General features: G+C 47.8%; 1 pseudogene; it reads left to right on the top strand.

The window, feature by feature from the left end:
• Positions 1-13,216: 13,216 nt before the first annotated feature.
• On the top strand, positions 13,217-14,245 carry LOC119361237 (annotated as a pseudogene).
• The last annotated feature ends 9,452 nt before the right edge of the window (positions 14,246-23,697 follow it).

The following is a 23,697-nucleotide window of genomic DNA, read 5'->3' as shown; positions in this document are numbered from 1 at the left end:
AGAAGATCACCCGTAGACCCTGGCATCTCCTCTACAGGATGACCCGCCAGCATACCTACAGATATAACTCTGTTAGCCGGTTTCTTCGCCGAACTCTATAAAAGTTAGCTCAAGCAATTACTAAAAATGCCGCGTCGAAGCCTCTTATTCTCCTTCACGGAGTCAGCAAGCTGGGCTCGAACATCTTTCAATTCAACGCCCACCCGGGTGTTGGCATCTTGGAGATTGTTTTTCTCCCGCCTAACCTGCGTAAGCACGCGCTCGCCAGCCTTTAGCTGTCGTTGAGCATGTTGCTCATCCCCTCGCACGACCTCCGGATTCACTCCGGGGTCATCTGCAGAATCTATTGTTAGATTTGCATGCATGCCGAATAACTGGTACATACCATTCTTTTCGACAGAAACAAGTGTTACCAGATGGGGCCTTCTCGACTCCTTCATTGCGGCAACTCAGCCCGTAGCTGGGCTTTGCACTCCTCCAGCTCTTGAGATAACTGGGTATTCTTCTCTGTAAGAACCTACACAAATAATGATACTCAAATCAGTTGTGTCAACTGTTTCAAGTCTTAGGGGCTACTGATATACATAATTATCAGTTTTTCTTAACCATATGTCCTTCACATACTGGTCCGTGGCTCTGGCAAGACCATTTTGAGCAGCTCGGATGTATGTGTCTCCTGAGTGGAAGGCATGAAATGCCTCTTCAGAGAAACAAGGGTCGCGTAGTACGGCCCGGCGACGCCTATGATTCATGGCACTCTCCACTTCGGAATTCGTGGTGGACAGCCTATCCGCATCCTCTGTCGGAGGAACATCCGGTGTTGGCCCCACGTTAGCATCTGCCTCTAAGTACGGCTCTGGAGCCCGGCTGGTGGAGGCGTGGCCGGTAGGCTCTTCGGATATGGTTCGGCGAGCATTTTTCCTACTTGGAAACACGGACGTTATTATATTTAAAAAGATGACAACCACGAAGATGGGTACTGTCGGTGTCAAAACCAGCGGATCTCGGGTAGGGGGTCCCGAACTGTGCGTCTAGGCGGATGGCAACAGGAAACGAGGGACACGATGTTTTTACCCAGGTTCGGGCCCTCTCGATGGAGGTAAAACCCTACGTCCTGCTTGATTAATATTGATGATATGGGTAGTACAAGAGTAGATCTACCACGAGATCAAGGAGGCTAAACCCTAGAAGCTAGCCTATGGTATGATTGTCGTAATGTATGTTGTCCTACGGACTAAAGCCCTCCGGTTTATATAGACACCGGAGGAGGCTAGGGTTACACAGAGTCGGTTACAATGGTAGGAGATCTACATATCCGTATCGCCAAGCTTGCCTTCCACGCCAAGGAAAGTCCCATCCGGACACAGGACAGAGTCTTCAATCTTGTATCTTCGTAGTCTTGGAGTCCGGCGGATAATGATAGTCCGGCTGTCCGGACACCCCCTAGTCCAGGACTCCCTTAGTAGCCCCTGAACCAGGCTTCAATGACGATAAGTCCGGCGCGCATAATGTTCGGCATTGCAAGGCGGGTTCCTCCCTTGAATAATCCAGAGAAGATCATGAACACCAGAATAGTGTCCGGCTCTGCAAAATAAATTCCACATTCCTCCGTAGAGAGAATAAAATATACACTAGTTCAATCTGCTGACGTATTATGCGGTGTGACATCACACCGCTACCAAGCCACTGTTTGAATCATTTTTTACTATACCACCTCAGTGCGTTTAGCGAAGCGGTTTCCTTGGCACGTCTTGTCGAAGCAGAGATCGTGTTCCCCTTATTCCGGGATTCTCATCAATACGTGCGTGGGTAACCCAACCGTTCCCGTCGCCACGCCTCCTCTATCGAAGGTGAATCCCAAACGGTCACGGAGACGGCTCTTGGTATTTTTCCCGTTTATAAGAGGACCAAGGCTCGTTCTTGTTCTTCAATCTCGCATCGAATCTCCTCCTCGCTCCTAGTTCCAACACCCAGAGCCTCAGATTCGAGCGCTTCGGATTCTCAATCATGTCCGGCTCCAACCTCCAGGGCCGGTGGATGCCCTCCTCCGTCACGGAGGAGGACATATTGAAGTTACGTGAGGCCAAGTACCTGGCCTATGAGGTTTCGCACAGGTTGCCCGCCCAAGGGCAGGCCGTGCCCGCCCCTGAGCCCGGTGAGTTTGTCGTCTTCGTATCCCACTTCCGCCGGGGCTTAGGCTTCCCGACGGACCCCTTCGTGAGAGGGCTCATGTTCTACTACGGGCTGGACTTTCACGACTTGGCTCCGGAGTCCATCCTCCATATCTCCGCATTCATTATCGTCTGCGAAGCCTTCCTCCGCGTCACTCCCCACTTTGGCCTGTGGCTGAAGACCTTCAATGTGGAGCCGAAGATGATCGGGGGGCGTCAACCGGAGTGCGGCGGGGCGGCTATAAGCAAAAAGGCCGATGCCCCGTGGCCCGAGGGTTCCTTCCAAGAGGAGCTCGGACTGTGGCAGCAAGAGTGGTTCTACATCACCGCTCCGAGGGGCAGCAAGCAAAAGCCGCCGCCTTCATTCCGCTCGGGACCTCCATGCCGACTGATGTCATGGGTCAACCAAGGGCTCAATTGGGGGCCGTCCGAAGACGTGCCCTTATTGCAGGGCCGGATTTGAGATCTCCAGGCGAGGGAGATCAATCTGATTGTAGTGATGCAGGTTATGTTAATCAGGCATCTTCTGCCCTGCAAACGCTATCCTCTCCGTCTATGGGAGTTCAACCCGGAGGGACCTCGGATTCTCCAACACTTCATGGGTGCGACACCCGTGGAGATGTACAAGTTGTTCTTCGGACCGCAGGTAGCGTGCCCGGAATTGGCTAAGGACGCAGGCCTAAGCCGCAATCGCCCGGATACTCAGGTAAATAGCTCAGAGTCCGGACGTTCTATTTATCTTCTTTTCTAGAGTTCGCCTCCTGACCCATTACTCTTCACAGGAGTGGGTAGCGCAATCGAGGCTGATAAGGTGTCCGGCCCCCCTCCCAGAGACCGCACTGTAGCCCGTGCTGGTCAGAATGTTGGAGGTCGCGCCCATGGAAGGGAGCAATGGGGAAAGTAGAGGAGCTATTATTTTGCCCAAAAGGGCGTCCGAAGAGAGGGGAATCAAAAACCCCTCCTTCCAGGGGGAGAAGAGGACCGCCTCTGAAGATTCAGAGGCCAAAGCCCCTAAGCGTGGGAAGAGATCTTCACCGGGGGGTCCGGCGCCCAGAGAGAATCCGGACGCACAATCATCGCCAAAGGGTCAGCCCTCCAGCGAGCCATGAGTATAAAAAGGGGAGTTAATTAGTAAGGAAATACCTTCATTTGTGCTTCTGTGGGTAACCGAAATATTTATATTGCAGTTCGGATCTGCAGCCTTCTCAGATGAGTTCATCTTCGGGGGACCTTCTTCCGGAGATGATGGAGAGCGAAACACCTCCGTCTGCAGCGCCGTCAGGTAAGGCAGGTGAGCCTGAAGTATCGTCACGGAGGGTATCCCCGAGTCCGGAGGGGCCAGAGAATTTGGCAACCACTAGTATCCGGCCGGGAGAACTGAATAATCTGTTTGAGAGGGCGTCCATCTCAGAAGATCACTGTGCGTTGATGCGTATGGTGATTGGAAGGATTTCGTCCGCGAAAAGCGGATTGCGCAATGCCGCTATGAGTTTGCTGGCGGGGTTTGAGGTACGCGAGAATGACGCATCTCTTTGTCTATTGACAGTCTTGCACATGAAAATGCGCCCTGTATAGATAGTAGCCCCTGAGACTCGGTAGGTTGTCAAAAACGACAGCGCGCCGAGGATGGAAATCGAAAGTAATGAATTCCGCCGTTCCTATGCAGGTGGCGGATAGTCCGAGGGCTAGCCGGACTAGTGGGTTTGCCGAGTTAAATCAGCAACTTGACGTGGCGGATGCGGACATCGCACTTGTCAACCGGCGACTTGACGAGTCACAAGGTAAATGAGTTCTCCGCAATCGCTTTATTAAGGGGGTCGAAGCCCTCCTCTGATAAATTATATGCTGTTGTACAGACGGTGCTACTGCTGTGGAGAGCCTTCGGGCCGAACTTGCTCGAGCTAAGGAGCAAGCCCGAAGGAGTGACGCGGCTGCCTCAAGGGCGGCCGAGGAGTTGAAAGCCGAAAGGGCTGCGCACTGCCTAAGCAGGGCAGAGGTGGCCGAATTGGCCATGAAAGTAAAAGATGCTGTCAACCGCAATGAGGCTCTTGAAAAGGAGCGCTTATCGGAGCGGGAAGACCTGAAGAAGGCCACCGCCAAAGCCAAGGATGCCCGCTCTGCAATGCGGGCTATGAAGGAGGAACTGCGCCAGGCCGGAGATATCGTGGCTGGCAAGCCTTTTCTGCTGCGTCGCCGGTTTATGGATCAAAAGTATGCTCAATTTGAGCGGCTGTGGAGTCCGGAGGATCCATATATGGACTTAGCTGCAAGTGCGGCTGATGCCGTTGAGCACTTCCGGAGTCAGAAGGATCACAAGACGGAAGAGCTATATTGGTCTCAATTCCATAGTCCGGATCGCTCACTTCTGTTGACAGACCGGTTGGCCGAATGGGCCAAGCTAAATAGATTGTCCGGACTTGCCATGACTGACATCGTGGCCCATGTCTGGCTAGAGAGGCCCAAGGCGACGAGCTACTTCGGCTTACTGCAGCAATTCCTTGGAGCGGTGCCGCATATAAAGGATATGAAGCGGTCGGCCTGCATCGAGTGCGCGCGGATGGCTCTTTCCCGTGTGAAGGCGCATTATCCGGAGATGGATGCCACCGCTGTTGCCGCCCAGGGTTCGGATGAAAGCCGGCTCCCTGCCGAGCACTATTTCGGGGAAGTTATGCGTGGCGCTCGTGTAATAGAGTCGCAGTGCTCGAAAAATGTCACGTTCAAGTGAACGTATTAGCTTGTAAAATGATGATTATGCTATAACTGCTTTTTATACTAGTGCGTCCCAAGTAGTAAAACTTCTCCTGTGCGGCCGTTTACGTATACATTTGTATAACTTGAAAGATTGCAGTCTTCGGCTTCAGCCCCCACGCACAGGGTGCAGGGGTGTTTTCAAAAATAGCGCGTTTTCACACTTAATCCGACGTCTCGGTCCCGTTTAAGGAGGTGGTAGCGTAGCGAACGAGGCAATCTGGACAATAATGCTTTATCACTTTCACTTAGCCAGTGGAGCTCGAGGGTGGGGCTACGATATAGCCCCTGGTGGCACCGCACTTCTCCGAATTCGGGGCGCATATGTGCCTGACCGGGAAACGGTCCTTCGTTAAAGCGGGGAATTCTAGACATTCCGGTTGTCGATCGAGTGGTTGACCAGTCTCTAGCTGTATCATGACAATCAGTTTTCGGCTTTCTGTACTGAGGTGCTTGCCCAGCCGAACTGGGGCACAATCGCAGTAGCTCTCCTGGTGTCGCGTTAGCCGATGATACGGAACATAAGGCAGCAAAACACAGGAGCCGGGCAAACCCAACATTTGACCAAAGACATGATTCGGAGCTGATGCATATAATACCTAACTCGAGACGCCGAACACTCCCTAAGGTGTTCGGTCTTTATAATAATGGGCAGAACGATGCCCTAAGCCCCTAGTGTCCAGGTACGGGCATGGTCTTCTGACGCGGCCGATGCCAAAACGTCAGGCTCCGCTTTGGCTATAGGAAGAAACCAAGGGAGAATAACAAACAAGAGACAGTAAAAAAGGTTTACGCAGGGTCTTAATCTGAAAAGAATCCTCACAACGGGTCCCTACTGCACGACTGCGCCTGTGTCTCCGTTGCGCCGTTATCCTGGACGGGTATGCACGTTGTTCATCTGTAGAGAGAGAGGAACGTTTAGTTTGAAAACAATTCGTGCGAAAAAATATATGTAAAAGAAGAAATATAAATAATTAAAGCGGGGTTTGTATGAAATCGCGGTTGTTTGTGCGCGCGGCCCCCTGTGAAGAGGTATGCGGCTAGGGAGCCCCTAGCCTGCTGAAGCCGGATTCGTCTATCCGAGTCCGGGGTCCTTAAGTGACCCTCGCACGGAAATGACGCCACGCGGACCGGGCATCTTGAGTGTAAGAGACGCGTAGTGCGGTATGGCGTTGAAGTGGACAAAAGCCTTTCGTCCCAAGAGTGCTTGATATCCACTTTCGAATGGGACGATGTGAAAAATTAGTTTTTCGCGTCGAAAATTGTTCGGCGATCCAAACACGACTTCTAGTAATATGGAGCCTGTGCACTTGGCGTAAGGGCCTGGCGTCACTCCTTTGAAGGAAGTGCGGCTGTGTCGGATTTTGGTAGGGTCTATCCCCATCCTACAGATTGTGTCTGAACACAGCAGGTTTAAGTCACTGCCTCCGTCCATTAGGACGTTAGTAAATTGTAATCCGTCTATTATGGGATTCAATATCAGGGGAGTCCGTCCCGCGTTTCGAACTCTTCTGGAATAGTCCAGGTGGTCGAAAGTGATTGGTTTTGATATCCAATCTCTATGGTTTGCTGGGTTGGACCGCGCGAAGCTCTTTTTAGAAAGTGTCGTGCTATTTTTCCGTATTATCACATGAAGTGAGTTTACTGCTTTGACCCCTTGTGGGAAAGTCTTTTGTTTTCCGGTGCTCTGATGGTGGGGTTTATCATCTTTGCTTGACGCATCGAGCCCCTTGTGTTCGGCGTTTAGTCGGCCGGACTATTTAAAAACCCAACAATCCCGATGGGTATGGTTTGCAGGCTTTCCGGTGGTACTGTGGATTTGACATATCCGACCCAGAATCTTATTTAAGCTGGACAGATCGTCGCTGTCATCCTTAAGAGGCGTTGTTTTGTTATTGGCCGCGAGCGTTTGAATCCGGCGTTGACTGCCGTGCTCTTTGGGCTTTTCTCTTTATTTCGGCGCTGTTCTTTTCTGCGCCGTGATTTTCCATTTCCATCCCTTATCTCGGATGTACTTGGGTCGCTGGTGCTGCGTCTTGCTAGCCAGCTGTCCTCTCCCACGCAGAAGCGGGTCATGAGGCTTGTTAGTGCGGACATTGTCCTCGGTTTCTCTTGACCGAGGTGCCTGGCAAGCCATTCGTCTCGGACATTGTGCTTGAAAGCTGCTAAGGCTTCGGCGTCCGGACAGTCGACTATTTGGTTCTTTTTGGTAAGAAACCTATTCCAGAATTTCCGCGCTGACTCTCCGGGCTGTTGAGTTATATGACTTAGATCATATGCGTCCGGAGGGCGGACATAAGTCCCTTGAAAATTTGCTCTAAACGCATCCTCGAGCTCTTCCCAACTTCCCACAGTGTTTTCTGGGAGGCTTTTAAGCCAATGACGGGCTGGCCCTTTGAGCTTGAGGGGTAGGTATTTTATGGCATGGAGATCATCTCCTCTGGCCATGTGTATATGTAGTATATAATCTTCTATCCAGACTCTAGGGTCTGTTGTCCCATCATAGGCCTCTATGTTTATGGGTTTAAATCCTGCTGGGAATGCATGTTCCAGCACCTCATTGGTGAAACATAGTGGGTGTGCGGCGCCCCTGTATTTGGGTGTGCCACTATCTTCGGACACTTGACGTGTTGCCTTGCTTCCTGGGGCCCTCTTCTTTGGCCCGTAGATGGACCTGGCTGGGCCATCTGTCTTTCCAGGTTCATTAGTTGGTTTATGTGTGGCGCCGCTTTCAGAATTTGGCCTATCATCTGGCCGTCTATCCAACCAGGTGGCCTCTTTATTTTTTGACGGTGGAGGCTCTATGGCCTCCTCGTCGAATTCTGGTAGCAGCTTGCGCTTCGGGTAGCTCTTTGATTGGTGGCGATTGCCGTATTTATCGGCGGTTTTGAGAACTTTGCTCCATCTCATTCTGAGTGTGTCTTCCGCTGTTTTGAGTCTCCGTTTTTCCTTCTTCAGGCTTCTTGCAGAGCTGACGAGTCTTTTCCGAAGGTTCTTGCTCTCCAGTGGTGTGTTCGTCATGAGATCGTCCGGACTGTCGTTTTCGCCGGGCCTGGATTGATTATCTGACTCGTTATGTTCGGACGGTTGCTTATCTGCATGTTCATCGTCCATCTGTGAGCCCTGCTGTATTACGGGCTCCTTTGGAGCGTTGTTGTCGTCGAGGCGGGACTTAGGGCGGCGTCTGCGCCGCCGTTTTGTTCGTTTATCGGCGGGGTCATCTTCTGCCGCGGCCCGTTGGTCCTCGCTATCGCTCTCCTTTGGGGTGTCCACCATATATATGTCATGTGACGAGGTGGTCCCCCCGTGCCTTATAGGCTCTGCTTCTTGTTCGTCTCCGGCATCGTCGTCCATTCCGTCGATGTCTTCGGAGTCATAGTCTAGCATGTCGGTTAGATCGTAGACAGTGGCTACAAAGTGGGTGGTGGGTGGGTTCTGAATTTCTTTGTCGTCCGTACCCCAGCCATCCTGGCCATAGTCCGGCCAGGACTCTCCTGATAACGAGAGCTGCTTTAGCGAATTTAGGATGTCGCCGAAGGGCGAGTGTTGGAAGATGTCCGCGGTGGTGAATTCCATAACCGGCGTCCAATCCGAATTGATTGGTAGGGGCGCGGGAGGTCCGGAGTCCGGCAAGGAGTCCGGCGACTCAGAATCACGAGTTTCGCAGGGGACAAGATTAGTGTTCGGCTCCATAGCCGTGAATGTTGAAGCCCCCAGGGCGGCGTCTATCCACCGGCCCTCGATCTGGGCGATCGGCTCCGGACTAATGGCCGGAACGGAATCGTGTGCGGTCACCAAGGCACTGTTCAGCGGCAGAGCTAGATCATGCCCATCGCAACAATGCGGCGCGCTTGGCTGTGGCTCGGGTCCGTCGAAGATCAATTCTCCGTGGACATCGGCCGTGAAGTTTAGGCTTCCGAATCTGACCTGATGGCCAAGGGCGTAGCTTTCGATCTGCTCCAGATGGCCAAGCGAATTAGCCCGCCGTGCGAAGCCGCCGAATACGAAGATCTGCCCGGGGAGAAAAGTCTCATCCTGGACAGCGTTGTTGGTTGAAGATGCCATCGGGCCTATAGGTGACGGCACAGAGGAACTCTCAATGAAAGCACCAATGTCGGTGTCAAAACCGGCGGATCTAGGGTAGGGGGTCCTGAACTGTGCGTCTAGGCGGATGGTAATAGGAAACGAGGGACACGATGTTTTTACCCAGGTTCGGGCCCTCTGGATGGAGGTAAAACCCTACGTCCTGCTTGATTAATATTGATGATATGGGTAGTACAAGAGTAGATCTACCACGAGATCAAGGAGGCTAAACCCTAGAAGCTAGCCTATGGTATGATTGTCGTAATGTATGTTGTCCGACGGACTAAAGCCCTCCGGTTTATATAGACACCGGAGGAGGCTAGGGTTACACAGAGTCGGTTACAATGGTAGGAGATCTACATATCCGTATTGCCAAGCTTGCCTTCCACGCCAAGGAAAGTCCCATCCGAACACGGGACGGAGTCTTCAATCTTGTATCTTCGTAGTCTTGGAGTCCGGCGGATAATGATAGTCCGGCTGTCCGGACACCCCCTAGTTCAGGACTCCCTCAGGTACTTTTTCATACCTCTACGACGGCGTCTCAGTCCTGACCGCCTTTCTTTTAAGCCTACCTGGTTTCGGTGCCCCTTGTTGGTGAGTCACTGCGGGTTCGGCATGGCATCCCGAGGACCTTCCCTGTAAGACACCATATGTGTGCGGTAGGTGAAGTGTAAAAAAAGGGGATCCTTCTCGGAAGTTGGGACTCTGGTTTTACTTACGTGCGATGCGGGGAGCAGTCTAGGATAATCGGCTATGATGGCCACCAAGGTACCGTCGTAGCTCAACTGATAGAACGTTCTGTCGACAAGCTCAACAAATGTGTCCGGATCTTCTTCGAATCCGGGGTCGAGGGCCCGGCCAGGGTCCTCTAGTGGTGGAGATGGGTTGTGGACCTCCCTCACAGCTTTTCGCAGTTCCTGCTATGAAATAGCAAGGTAAATACTTATGACAAAGAATGCGGAAAGGTCTGGAGTAAAAAGTAGCAGCTCACCCAGTTTGGGGGGTTGTACATGGAGAATCCTTCCCGTGGCTTAATACGGATGAACTCCTCTTCCTCTCCTTTATACAAATCGGACATTATCTTCTCTAGGGCACACTACAAGAAATATGCCAACTAGTGACCTTCTGTGAGTGACCCTGGAAGAATTGGTCATAGATCTATGACCATTTCAGACCAATTGGTCAAAAGCTGTTCGGAGTGCATCAAACCCTAAACTATAACGACCATTTTGGTCAGAAATGTCGTAATTTTCTTACACGAAATGGTCATAAAGCAGATAGCACTGGTCCGCTGCCTTATTTCTAGCTGATCACGACCAATATAGATGGTCATAACCTTGTAAATTGTGGTGGGTTGCTATGACTAGGCACCACCTCATCATTTTTGCCTATGTGTCATGTACATGTGGCAATTTTTGCCCCAAGTTGTGACGCAACCTATATTTCTGTCATTCCCAAAATTCCCGAAAAAAATCTCATAAATTCTTTGGGTCATATCTTCGTCAAATATGTGAAAAATCTTCCTTGCCTAGTTCAAAAATAATTCAACAATATTCATTTTCATATTCTGTTCAGAACAACACTTTGTGAAGGAAGTACCACTTTGGCATGTCCAAATAGTATCCATTTTCTATGGTGCTTTCCTATGCCCAAATAACCATCCTCCACAAAATGCCAGCTAAATCCATTCATTATTTTGAGCCCAGCTTCAACATTCGTATTTATGTCCAGTGTGGTACTTTGCAAAGCAACTACCACCTAGGCTCCTCCTTTTGAGCTAAAAATTTATGAAGACGGTCTTCTTAGTAACTAATCATCCTCAGCCAAAACTCACGCCCATTAGCCATGTATGTTTCCCGTACCGCTAATCAAACACTTGGCTGCTAATTCATGTTTGAGCATCGATCGGTCTCCTCATGAGAATCTTATGTTGTAAATTTCTTCCTAGCACCTACCTGGGGAGTGCCCAGCCCAGTAGACATGCCTACGCCGCCCAGAACACATGGCAACGCCACGGTCACCCGGTGACCATGCGGCGGGCATGCGAGTTTACGCGCTCTAGAGTTGGGGCCCTCGACCACCGCCACCAAACCATGTATTTATGATTAAATAGGTCCTTATGTAACTAGAAATGATTTTTTGAAAAAATAAATAGCAAACTATGAGGCAGCTGCAGTTCAAATTTGACCCGCTTCCAGCTGAATCGGCGGAAATTTGTCTTTTTCACGAGAGGTGGATGAAAACTTTTTACACCCAACCATTTTGCTAATTGTGCATTAAATATGTCCTAGTATTTTAGAAAATTGATTTGGTCCAATTTTGAAACAATTATTTGGGAGGTCTTTCACGAAAAAAACCTCCTTTTGGGCACTCAAAAAATGGAAAATGATTTTTTGTCCAAAGAAAATGAAAACTTCCTTAGTCAACATTGTTTTCCATTCCAATATGTACCCTTGTGCACAATATGAGATCATTTAAACAAACTATGCCATGAATGTGGCCATAAGATTGATCATTTGGGTTGAAAGCCATGAATCTTCACGCATGATAGCTCATTTTTGAGAACACTTTTTAAAAAGAATTGCCGTATTACAAGTTTATTATTTTTCCTGATAACATTGCCACATATAATGACACAATGCGTAGGTTTCCAATTTTTTTATTTTTTTTGAATTTTTTATGCCCGTTTCAAAATGCGGTCAAAACGGCAGGAATGACCGTTCCTAGCTAGTGGTTGAATCTTGGAATTTTTTTGGTGTTTCTCTAATTAAATAGATACTTATATATCTAAAATGATTTTTGGAAAAAATAAAGAGCAAACTGCAAGGCAGCTACAGTTCAAATTTGACCCGCTTCCACCCGAATTGGCGGAAATTTGCCTTTTTCATGAGAGGTGGATGAAAACTTTTTACACCCAACCATTTTGTCAATTGTGCATTAAATATGTCCTAGTATTTTAGAAAATTGATTTGGTCCAATTTTGCAACAATTATTTGGAGGGTCCTTCACAAAAAAAAACTCCTTTTGGGCACTCGAAAAAACTTCCTTAGGCAACATTGTCTGCCATTCCAATATGCACCCTTGTGCAGAATATGAGATCATTTGAACAAACTATGCCATGAATGTGGCCATAAGATTGATCATTTGGCTTGAAAGCCATTGATCTCCACACGTGGTAGCTCGTTTCTGAGAACACTTTTTTAAAATAATTTCCATATTACAAGTTTGTTATTTTTCCTGGAACTTGGCCACATATAATGACACAATGTGAAGATTTCCCAATTTTTTGATTTTTTTTGAATTTTTTATGCCCGTTTCAAAATGCAGTCAAAACGGCGGGAATGACCGTTCCTAGCTAGTGGTTGAATCTTGGAATTTTTTGGTGTTTCTCTGATTAAACAGATACTTTTTTACCTATGAGGTAGCCGCAGTTCAAATTTGACCCGCTTCGAGCTGAATCGGCAAAAATTTGTCTTTTTCACCAGAGGTGGATCAAAACTTTTTACACCCAATAATTTGGTCAATTGTGCTTTAAATATGGCCTAGTATTTTAGAAAAATGATTTGGTCCAATTTTGCAACAAATATATTATAGGTCCTTCAGAAAAAAACTCAGTTTGGACACTCGAAAAATGATTAAAATAGCTAGAAAGATCATAAATGCATACAAATTGGTGCTCATCCATAAAATGTGGTCTAACTTGAGTGAAAATTTGTATAATGCCCTTTTGCAAAATATTTTTGATAGTTGCTTCACAAAATAGCTCTATCTTTAGTACTTGGAAATTATTTTAAATCACAGATTCTCGGACCAATCAGAACACTTCTCATGGACCACCCCACTCTAGGTGATCTGAACCGTCCACACCGGGCGAATCCAACGTCTCTCACTCACCTCTCAGCAGGCCAACCCAAACCCTAACTCCACTCCTCTCCCCTCTCTCCCCCGATTCAGATCCACTCGCAGCCGCCACCTACCTCCCGCCCCCGATTGAGATCCAGCCGCCCACGCCCGCGCGCCACCACACTCCTCCGACCGCGCGCCACCACACTCCGCGGCCCGCGCCCATAGGACGCAAACCCCATGCCGCTCTTCCTCTGCCCGCCGACCCACCCCGTTCCTGATGCCTCACTCGCCACGCTCGTCCCGCCCTCGGCGCTGCACCTACACTGCCACCTCCGCTGCCTCCTCGCCTCCGCCTCTGCCTCGGGCGGATGGCCGACAGCAACGCCGAGAGCCATGGGCCACTGCCGATGTGAGGAGGGAGGATCTTCGACCGCCTGCGGGCCGCCAGCAACCAGGAGGCCCCCCTTCTTCGACCGCACACTCGAGGACCACTACGAGCGCCTCCCATCCAGCTACTACATCGACCTCGACGTGAACAAGGCCGACGACATGCTGCTGCACTGCCGGATCCTCGCAGATTGCACCGCGGACCCCGACGAGATCCACCCGCCCTCTTCCTCTCCCTGCGTCCGCGCCGTCATCCGTCCCCGAGGTACATCGCCCGACCGCCCCCCGGTCAGTTCTCTTCTCCGTGGCTGGATCAACGCAATGTGTTCCTGACATTTTTTCTCTCCATCTTTATGGTTGGGCAGATGGAGAGGGTGCTCAAGGATGATGCCATCCTGGAGAAGGGCGAGCGTGCCAGGATGGTAACCACCCCCTTCCCATTTAATCTGCTTGTTTTCCTTCTTGGTCTCACTGGGTCGGTTTGTTCGTCCGTTGGTACGATGGTGTTTCCGCAATTGTGTGCAATTAGTTTATACTGATCTCATTTAGATTGCAAAATCCATAGATTGTTTGTTTGACAAGTACAAGACCAACAACCTGACTGCCGGCTTCTCTCTGTAGGATATGTAAGTAACTGCGACACACACACACACACACACACACACACACACACTGATGCTGTATTGCTATTGCATAATGTGTTTTTGCAACAGTGTGCAATGAGTTTACGGGTCTCCTTTGACTGCGGAAGCTGAATATCACTCCCTCCGTTCATAAATAAGTGATGTGCAAAGAGGTTTCCTTCAATTTACTTTCCGCCTGTAGAGTTACTGTGTTAAATCTTGAATGAAGCATTCGAGTAGTTGCATATCTTGGGTCAAGTGTTTCTCAGATGCTTGTATGTATCTTGGCCCACTAAATTGATATAATACTTACTTAGCTATGAAGGGACTTTCATGAATCATAGCACTAGTGTGTGGCTTCCATGCATCTCTGGATTATTGGTTTAGTGTACTATAGATATGTGATCCTTTTATCTAACTAGCTTGTATGTGCTTGTTCCCTCCCTCCACCGGATCTATTCTTCTTGCTTGCTTGCTTCCTTCCCGTGAGAACCGAGATCTCGGGATGGTAGGTCATGCCTGTGATGCATCATGGCTCCTAGTGAAGTGTTTTAGTGTGATGATGCTCTGTTTTAGGGACAATCAGTAGTACTCTGTACAGGTGCAAGAACACACCCGTGCGCTCTAAGCCTCTCTAGATAGGTCGTATATGATTGTGTTCATGCTGGATTCGGCTGCTGCAACTTTGTTGATAGTTTCTATGCAGATTTTTCTTGGTGTGCCTGATAGTTATAGCTAGGCTGAAGTTGATTTGATATGACCATGCGGTGATCATTTGTCTGTTTTCACAGATATTTCATAGCCTGATTTGGACATTTATTTTACGTGATTCAACATCACCATTGACTTTTATTGTTTCACAGAGTTAATGTGGCTTGACGATGCTGCTGAACACTAAATTAACCTGTCCCTACATTTTAATGTCAACAATTTGTGCATGACTTGCCTTGGTGATGTAGTTTTACTTGTTGTGTATGCTTGCTTAGTTGTTCACCGGGCCGCTCTCTTGTATTGTTTGAGTGCGTCAATTAGTTCGGCCAGCCTCTATGATTTATTCTGGTAGCTTCTGGTTGTTATAGGTTTTGGTTATACATGCACATTTGGGTCTCATTTCCTGCCTATTTTCTCTGAAAAAACTAAGACATGTTTGAGCTGACAATGACTAAGATAATATTTCATATGTAGGGTAAATATGTCACTATAAATCTGTAAAATATCTTCTTTATAGTTTTTCCTCGCATGTTCAGCATTGTGTCTGGCATGTTCATAGAGCCACTTGTGGAGTGAGATGAGAATAAAAATTATACATCTGTAATGTTTGATCGTATAGACATATGCAAAAGTTTCTTGTGCATTATCACTAGTTTTGATTGCTGCTTTACTAATAACTGTGAATGCAATAGTGTGTTTGTGGTCTTATTGTCTTGCAAGCTTACTATTTCCAGAACCATCATCTTATTTTCTTTAAGATAGTAGTTTACTATTGACGTTTACTATTGAGGAATAAGAGGAGATATGAAGTTTATATTGACGTTTCATGCAGGTTGGGTTACCCAATTGTGCCAGCCTGGTTTTTGCCCCCTCTCATTTGCTTGGTTTTCATTTGAAGTCATTTTGAAATTTGGAGTTTTTGAATCCTTTCATATGGACTCAAACACTTGGGTATCCTTGGCTTTCACCCAAGTGCCCCATTTCCCGCTCTAATCATCATTCCCCTTCTGATCCACCCCAAAATAATCTTTGGAATATTTTTTCGTAAATGAAAAATATTCATTTTTCTCTCAAAAACCCTAGCCACATCAATATGCTCCAAAGCAAACCCAAATTTTATGGCCCAGAAAAATCTGAGAAAATTCACAAATATTCTTTGAACCCTAGGGCACCTTCCTGAGCAAAAAATATTTCATCACTTTTTGGAATATTTTTCCTACAGAAAATATTTTCTGTTCTGGACAGAAATGGTGGTTTCTACAGCAACTACCATTTTACTTGCTCCATTGTGCCTGGGTTTTCTTGTGCATTTTCACCTTAGTAACTATTGGATAACCTCCAAAGCACAGCCTCTAACTCCCAGCCATCTGACCTCAGTAACCTCTCAAAGTTACTGACCAGAAACTTACCTCGCATGTAAAAATTTCTCTACTGCACCTGGATCCAAACCAAAGCATGGTAACATCTCAATCTACCACGAACAGCACGCCATACTTGAAGTTTAGGCTTAGCTCGGCCTGATGTCATAGTCCATGCGGTGACCGCGTTCGTCCAGGGGTGCTGGCATGCGTGTCAACGCGCTCTGAGTGCCGCCGAGCGCTCTGTTTCGCGCGTGCTCGCTTCCCCGACTACCGTAGCGCACCAAACCTTGCCACCATCATTGTCTCGATGTCATTAACTCCTCCTTGGTCCTCGCCATCGCCGGAGCTCGCCGTAGCGAGCATGGGCATGGTACGGCCAACCCAACAGTGCGGTGCGCACTGTGCTCGTCGCCTTCTCCTCGTTCCTGTGCTCGTCTCCGTCCGCCAACAGTTGCCGCGTGAGGTGCGTCGCCTTCTCCCCCTCTCACTGATGCCGCTCGTCGCCGGGTGCCGTGGACAGGTGTCCACCGGCGGAGCCCGAACCCCCCTCTCCGCTTGCCTATAAATTGAGCCGCCCCCAGCCTCCTCGAGCACCATCCAGCACTCCCACACACCCCACAAGCGAGTAGGAAGCCGTAGCCCGACTGGGCAGGCCGCGGGCCGCCGTCCCCGAGCTCAAGCTCGCCGGCTCTCTGGTCGCCGCAGTAGCTCCAGCCCCTCCCAGGCCAGGGCGACCCTTCCAGGGCCTCCACCCCTCTCTAGTGAAGCCGTCCCGCCCCTCTAGAGCCCCTGGAGTTGCCTCTGCTCGTCTTCTTCTTCATCTCCAGCGACCACCATGTTCTGCCTCCGCTTGCGAGGTTGATTCCGACGTTGTCCAAGCGCCCCTAGCTACAGTACGGTTACGGGCAGGTGTGCCTCAACCCCCTCTTTCCATCCCTCCATCTCGTTTTGGCCAAGGAGCCCTCGTCGTCGGCGAGAGCTCCGGCGGAGCCGCGACTCCCACTGTTTCCTTCTCCCCTCCTCCTCACCTGACTAGCGGAGCCCACTAGTCAGCCACTGTGTACGCGCGCGAAGCTGTACGAGTGGTGGCGCCCCTGGGATTTACGCCTTCGACGTCACCCCCAGCCTGTTTATTTTTATTCAAATTCGTTTGAATTTACAAAGCACTTCAAACAGCCATAACTCTTCAACCATAAGTCCAAATGAATTGATTCTTTTTGCATTTTGTTCCTTGCAAAGAAATCTAGCAGATCACCAAAGATGAGATTTTTCTGAGCTGTTTAGAATTTCTGGTGATTTTCAGAAGTGTTCTTGATGTTTTCTTTTTGTGTTTAAGATTATTTTCAGAGGGTGAGGCTTGTCTTGAGGATCACCAGAAGGCTTGTGAACCTCATCTACACTAAGGCAAGCCACAACAACATTTTCATGATGCCATTTCAATATTTATGATTTTCTTACTTGAATGAAATGATTAATCCATGCATTTAAATAACTATTGTGTTATTTATATTCTGTTAAGTGTTTGTTAGTTATTATTCATGATTTACAGTATGTTGAAACTAGCTTAGTTGGTGAAGTAAAGCTAAGATCTATTTGTGGTGATGATAAAAATAATTTTGTTATGCATGTTAGTAATTACTTAAAGTTATTTTCTTACATAAATAAAATGGTAAAATTTTGCTGGAAAATATTCTGTTAAGTACTTGTTTAGTCATTTTATTTGACATACAGAATGTTTGAACTTAACTTGGTGGGTAAAGACATTAGGATTTGTTTGTGGTATAATCTTTGCTATGCATGTGAGAAACTAATCGGAGTTACTTTCTGGCATGAGAAAATAATTAAACTTGTTGTAGACTATTTTGGTTAAAAAGTGAGTTATCCTGACCAGCAAAGTAATATGAGTTGTTGAGTTTTATGCTTAGTGTGAATATGGATGACATCGGTCATTTTCGTTATTAAGTGATGCATGTGTAGTTTTGCATTTCATGGCATGCTATGACACTGGTCATTTTCATTTTAAGTTGAACCTGAATATAACTTAACTTGAATATATCGTTGACTGGGTCATGGTGCCGCTGAATCGAGTTTTTCCCAGTGCAACCACATTTGCCTTTGTGGGAAGGCCTTGATTCGGTGCCTCCAACTAGGGAAGGTTATGTCGTGCTTACCCTGGCCCGGTCAGCAGGCATAACCTTGTGTGCATGTTGTTGAGATTATGGTACCGGGTCCCCGAGTGGGATCGTTTTGGCCACGACGGTGGTTGGTGTGTCTTTGGTAGACACGGGGCCACCCAGGACTAGCCCGTTGGGGATTGGGTCAGAGTGGCCGGGAGAGTGTCATGGCAATGGAAGGGTTTCATCGAAATGCAGTTGGTCCACCCGAATGGGAGTGCGAGGCCATGGGTTCCGTGGTGTGGGTACAGTGTGCTACCTCTGCATAGTGTATAATCTATCGATAGTCGAGTCCACGGTCACGGACACCTCATAGTAGGTCCCACCATGAGTCAACGTTTAATAAAATTTGCACACTAAGCTATGAACTTGGCACTGTTGATGATGGCGGAAGGGCCATCAAGATGTTCGGGACCAAATTTTGGTCGTGGTTGTGATCGTCGTAAAGATCATGAGTTGCTCTTGTTAAGACCATGTTGGTGGTTTGTTTGTGATCCAAGAATGATCACGGTTGGTAAGTTGTCCTGAGGGACGTTCGAGCATGATCACAGCATGTTGGACATATAGTGTTGCATTATTATTAATTGGTTAAGTATCATGATATTGTTTGCCATTATGATTATGCATGTTGTTAGCTTGCAAGTACATTCAATGTACTGACCTGGCATGTCATGCCAGATTTCAGGAAAGTCTCGTTGGAGAGGAGAGCTGCTCGAGTCTAGATCGTGTCCACATCGGTGTCCCTGTGATATGGAGCTTCCGCTACAACATTATTTCGCTACCGTGTAGTTGTTATGATCGAGGCCCCTTTATGTTCACTAAATAATGTACATACTGTTCAGCCGCACCGGGCATGCCGCTTGGCCTCGACAACTGTTGTAATATAAACTCTGGTCCGCTAGCATCAATAAAGCGGTTGTTTTCTGTACCAAGATGTTGTGTGTTGCCAGAAGACATGGTCTCTGGGCTGGCAATGCATGGTAAACTGGTCGCTCTGAGCCAGGGTGCCACAACGCTTGGTATCAGAGCCGCGCTGACTGTAGGCCATGCTAGACGGCGACGTGTTAACTGGATTTTAGATACGAGTTTAAGTTGAGTGCCAGTAGCAATTGTAGCTAGTTGTTGCATTGCATGCATTCGGTTTATAAATCTTTATGCTAACCTGCTAATGGTTGCGAGTGTAGATGGCTTCGGTGTCGTATCCGTGCCAGTTGCAGCTGATGTCGTACACATCACCGCACCTCCTTCGCAATGTGTGGCGTCGGTTGTACCCTCTCGGAGACGACCCAGTCTATCGTGTGTACCGGGAGCATCTAGCTTATTTAGTGTATGAGTATCACGCAGTGGTCACTCTGCGCACTAGTTCCGATTCCAGCTCTTACACTCGTACTTCTCGGAGCGGTTACGCCTCCACCGCTTCTCAGGCTGTCTAGTTTGCTGCATTTGAGGTCCTTGTCGAGCTCCGCTACAACAAGGTCCGAATGCAGAACCACCCAGGTTTCTATTACTACCCTTCTCTGCACGACAATGGTCGTGTCTGTTTCCCTATCATTGATCCGGAGTCTGATAGTGTTGCTAGCCACCTTGCTCGTTATGTCACTGCTAGCTATCTTATGATCCACAAGCTGGTTCGAGAGGTGACTCGTGCCCATACTGCTTTAGCCGCTGCTTTAGTCACTACTAGATCTGCCACTACTCCATCTTCTCTGGGATTTACCTCTTATATTCCAGCCAGTTCTAGTTCCCCTATCTGACCGGTTACTCCTCCGAGTAGCAGGGGCGTCTCGGCCGTGAACCCTCTCAGTACTCCTGCCGAGTGGGTTTCACTTCTCACCACTCCTGTAGCCCCAATGCTTCATCATACCCCTGCCCCTGAGGGAGAGCCCTCGAGGTAGCGTCGTCGTGTTACCTTTAACCCAGAGGTTTCCGTTAACCATGTCAGTTCAGGATCCGAGACCGCTTCAGGGGAGGACACCGCAGCAACAACAGAGCAGTAGTATATTTGAGTATTCGCAATCGTCCGAATGATGTATGGATGTAGTCGTACGAGTCATGATGTTTTGTTGCATGTATGAGAGTAGCTGAACCTGGCATGTTGTTTATCTTTCATGTATGAGTCTATGTATAATTATGTTGGGACTTTATTCGCCGTAGTTTCTCCGGTCTTTTGTTTTCTTCCGGGGTTTGTTGCTGGCTTTTCCCCAAATTTATTCTTGGATGTTTCTCATCTCGATTGCGTTGTCTTGGAAAAAATCCACAATAGGATGATGCGGGGAGGCAGCAGTAGCAACGTTTGTGAGGGAACTCATGTTCGTCGTTCCGCATGACAGGCAGGTCATTCTCCCAAACCATACGTTCCACCACCACCTCCACCGCCAAATCCGCCCTCCACCGAGAAAATTCTGCGTATGTTTGAGGAAAGAAGGAACAATGATCTGATTGAAAAATTAAGGAGTGAGCAAGCTATGGTTGGATACAATGGAAATCAGAACGATCATCACTCAAAACTGTTAGATTTTCAAAGGACTAAGCCACCCAGTTTCAGTTAGATTGTTGACCCATTGGTTGCAGACGATTGGTTGCGCACCATTGAGAAAAAGCTTGAGATTGCTCATACTGAAGAAAATCATAAAGTTCCATTTGCAAATCATTACCTTGAAGGCGCAGCTACCATATGGTGGGAAAATGCAAAAGCCATGTGGCCTGTTGATGAAGAAATCACCTGGGAAAAGTTTAAGGATCAGTTTCGCAAATATCATATCCCTACTGGAGTTATGAAGACCAAGCAGCGTGAATTACTTGCACTTGTCCAAGGAAATCAGTCTGCGGGTGAATATTTGCAAAAATTCAATCATCTGGCCCGTTACTCTCTTTATGACGTGGCCACTGAAGAAAGGAAGATTGACAGATTTCTTGGAGGCTTAAATGCGCAACTCCGGTGTACTCTCAATATGCTTGATTTCCCAGATTTCCAAACTCTGGTGAACAAGGCTTTCATTGCTGAACGGGAGTACAAGCTTATAGCAAATAATAGGCTTGTTAACAAAGACAACAAGTGTAAGTTTGAGCCAAAGAAGGATGGGAAACCAGTGCAAAAGGCTCGTACCTAGCAGCAGACTCAGGTGGAATACAAGCCAAATTGGTAGCAGAATGTTAACAAGACCACCACTCAAGTCAAGAATTTTGTGACCAACCCAATACATGAAGAGCGTCAGTGCAATAATTCTTGCTTCAATTGTGGGAAGAACGGACATTATGCCAGACAGTGCCCCAAGAACAACAAGGCGAATGCCCTAATCAGGCCACAAGTCAAATTTATGGAGTCATGGCCGACACAGCAAAACTTCACTGGGCACGTGCATCATATCTCCGCCGATGAAGCCCAAGAGAAGCCAGAAGTCGTCATTGGTATGTTTTCTGTTAATGACATACCTGCTGTAATTTTATTTGACTCTGGGGCTTCCCATTCTTTTATTTCTCGGAATTTTGCTGCCCAAAACCAATTTCCTTGTACGCTTTTGCGCAAAAATATGCTGGTACAAACCCCGGGATCTATAATCAAGAGCAATCTGGTCTGTCGTGATCTGGAAATCAATATCAACGGAGTCTACTTTCCAACCTCTCTGATAATCATTGAGTCTGAAAAGTTGGATATTATATTGGGTATGAATTGGTTGACCAAATATCAAGTTTGCATAAACTGCGCAACCCGAGAAGTCACTTTGACCAGTCTGAATGGGCAGACTACCAAATTCTATGCTCGCAAGAATATACCCAAGCAAGAATTGGTTTGCACCGTTGTGGCTGAATTGGATTTTATTCCTGTGGTCAGCGAGTACCCTGATGTATTTCCAGAAGAACTTCCAGGCATGCCACCAGATCGGGAACTGGAATTTGCAATAGATCTTGTCCCCGGAACTGCACTGTTATACAAGTACTACCGGATGCCCTCATCAGAACTAGTGGAGCTAAAGAAACAGCTTGATGAATTGCTCCAGAAAGGATATATTCGTCCCAGCTCTTCACCATGGGGATCACCTGCTATTTTCGTGGACAAAAAGGATGGCAGTCTCCGCATGTGCATAGATTACCGCTAGCTGAATGAGGTCACCATCAAAAATAAATATCTACTACCAAGGATTGATGATCTGTTTGATCAGCTCAGTGGGGCTAAAGTATTCTCTAAGATCGATTTACGGACCGGATATCATCATCTCAGGATTAAAAAGGAGGATATCCTATGACCGCATTCACTACTCGGTACGTACGAATATACCGTGATGTCCTTTGGTCTCACCAATGCCCTTGCTTTCTTCATGCATATGATGACAAAGTGTTCATGGACTTCCTCGACAAATTTTTGGTAGTCTTCATCGACGACATCCTCATTTACTCGAAGGGTGAAGAAGAGCACAAGGATCACCTCTGAGTAGTGCTACAACGACTCTGCGACCATCAGGTATACGCCAAATTCAGTAAATGCAAATTTTGGCTCAAGCAAGTTGGGTTTCTCGGACATGTACTATCCGCCGAAGGTATAGCTGTGGACCCGAGCAAAGTAAAGGATGTGCTCGATTGGGTGCCGCCCACGACCGTGACTCAGATCCAGAGTTTTCTTGGGTTAACAGGATATTACCGTTGTTTCATGGAAGGGTTTTCCAAGATTGCTAAACCCATCACAGAGCTGCTCAAAAAGGATACGAAGTTTGAATGGACGGAGGACTGTGAGAAAAGTTTTAATGAGCTAAAGATACGGCTGACAACCACACCCATATTGACTCTTCCAGACATTTATCGCAGTTTTGATGTGTATTGTGACGCCTCCAGGCAAGGCATTGGTTGTGTACTTATGCAAGACAGCAAGGTAGTAGCATATGCATGACGACAGCTACGAATCCACGAGGGAAATTATCCTACACATGATTTGGAATTGGCTGCGGTGGTTCATGCGCTAAAAATTTGGAGGCATTACCTCATTGGAAAAAGGTGCCAAATTTTTACCGACCACAAAAGTCTCAAATACATCTTCACTCAGCCAGATTTAAACCTCCGTCAGCGAAGATGGCTAGAGTTGGTCAAGGATTATGACCTTGGAATAAATTACCACCCGAGCAAGGCCAACGTAGTTGCCAATGCACTCAGTCGAAAGCCCGTCAGCTTAAATCTCATATTGAAATCCTTGCCTTCCAAACTCCAAGAGGAGATCGCTCAGGTCAACCTGGTCATAGTGGATGCTGGCCTCGCTAATATTTTGCAAGTTACCCCCACACTTGAGGTAGAGATCCGCAAGACCCAGCTAGCTGACGCCGAGATGCAAAGACGTGCCAATGGCCAGATGGCAGAGCAGACCCTAGATTTCTCCAAGGACAAATTTGGTACCCTCCGATTCCGTGGACGGATTTGTGTACCCAATCAACCGCACTTAAGGAAGAAAATCCTGTCAGAAGCACACGAGTCCTCATTTTCCATTCACCCGGGAGGTATGAAAATGTATGAGGACCTTAGACAAATATTCTGGTGGGATGGAATGAAGAAAGAAATTGCCTATTTTGTAGCCCGTTGCGACATATGTAACAATGTGAAGGCAGAGCAT

The sequence above is a fragment of the Triticum dicoccoides genome, chromosome 2B (genome assembly GCF_002162155.2).
Source record: "Triticum dicoccoides isolate Atlit2015 ecotype Zavitan chromosome 2B, WEW_v2.0, whole genome shotgun sequence".
NCBI lineage: Eukaryota > Viridiplantae > Streptophyta > Magnoliopsida > Poales > Poaceae > Triticum > Triticum dicoccoides.
This window is presented reverse-complemented; position numbering and strand designations above follow the sequence as displayed.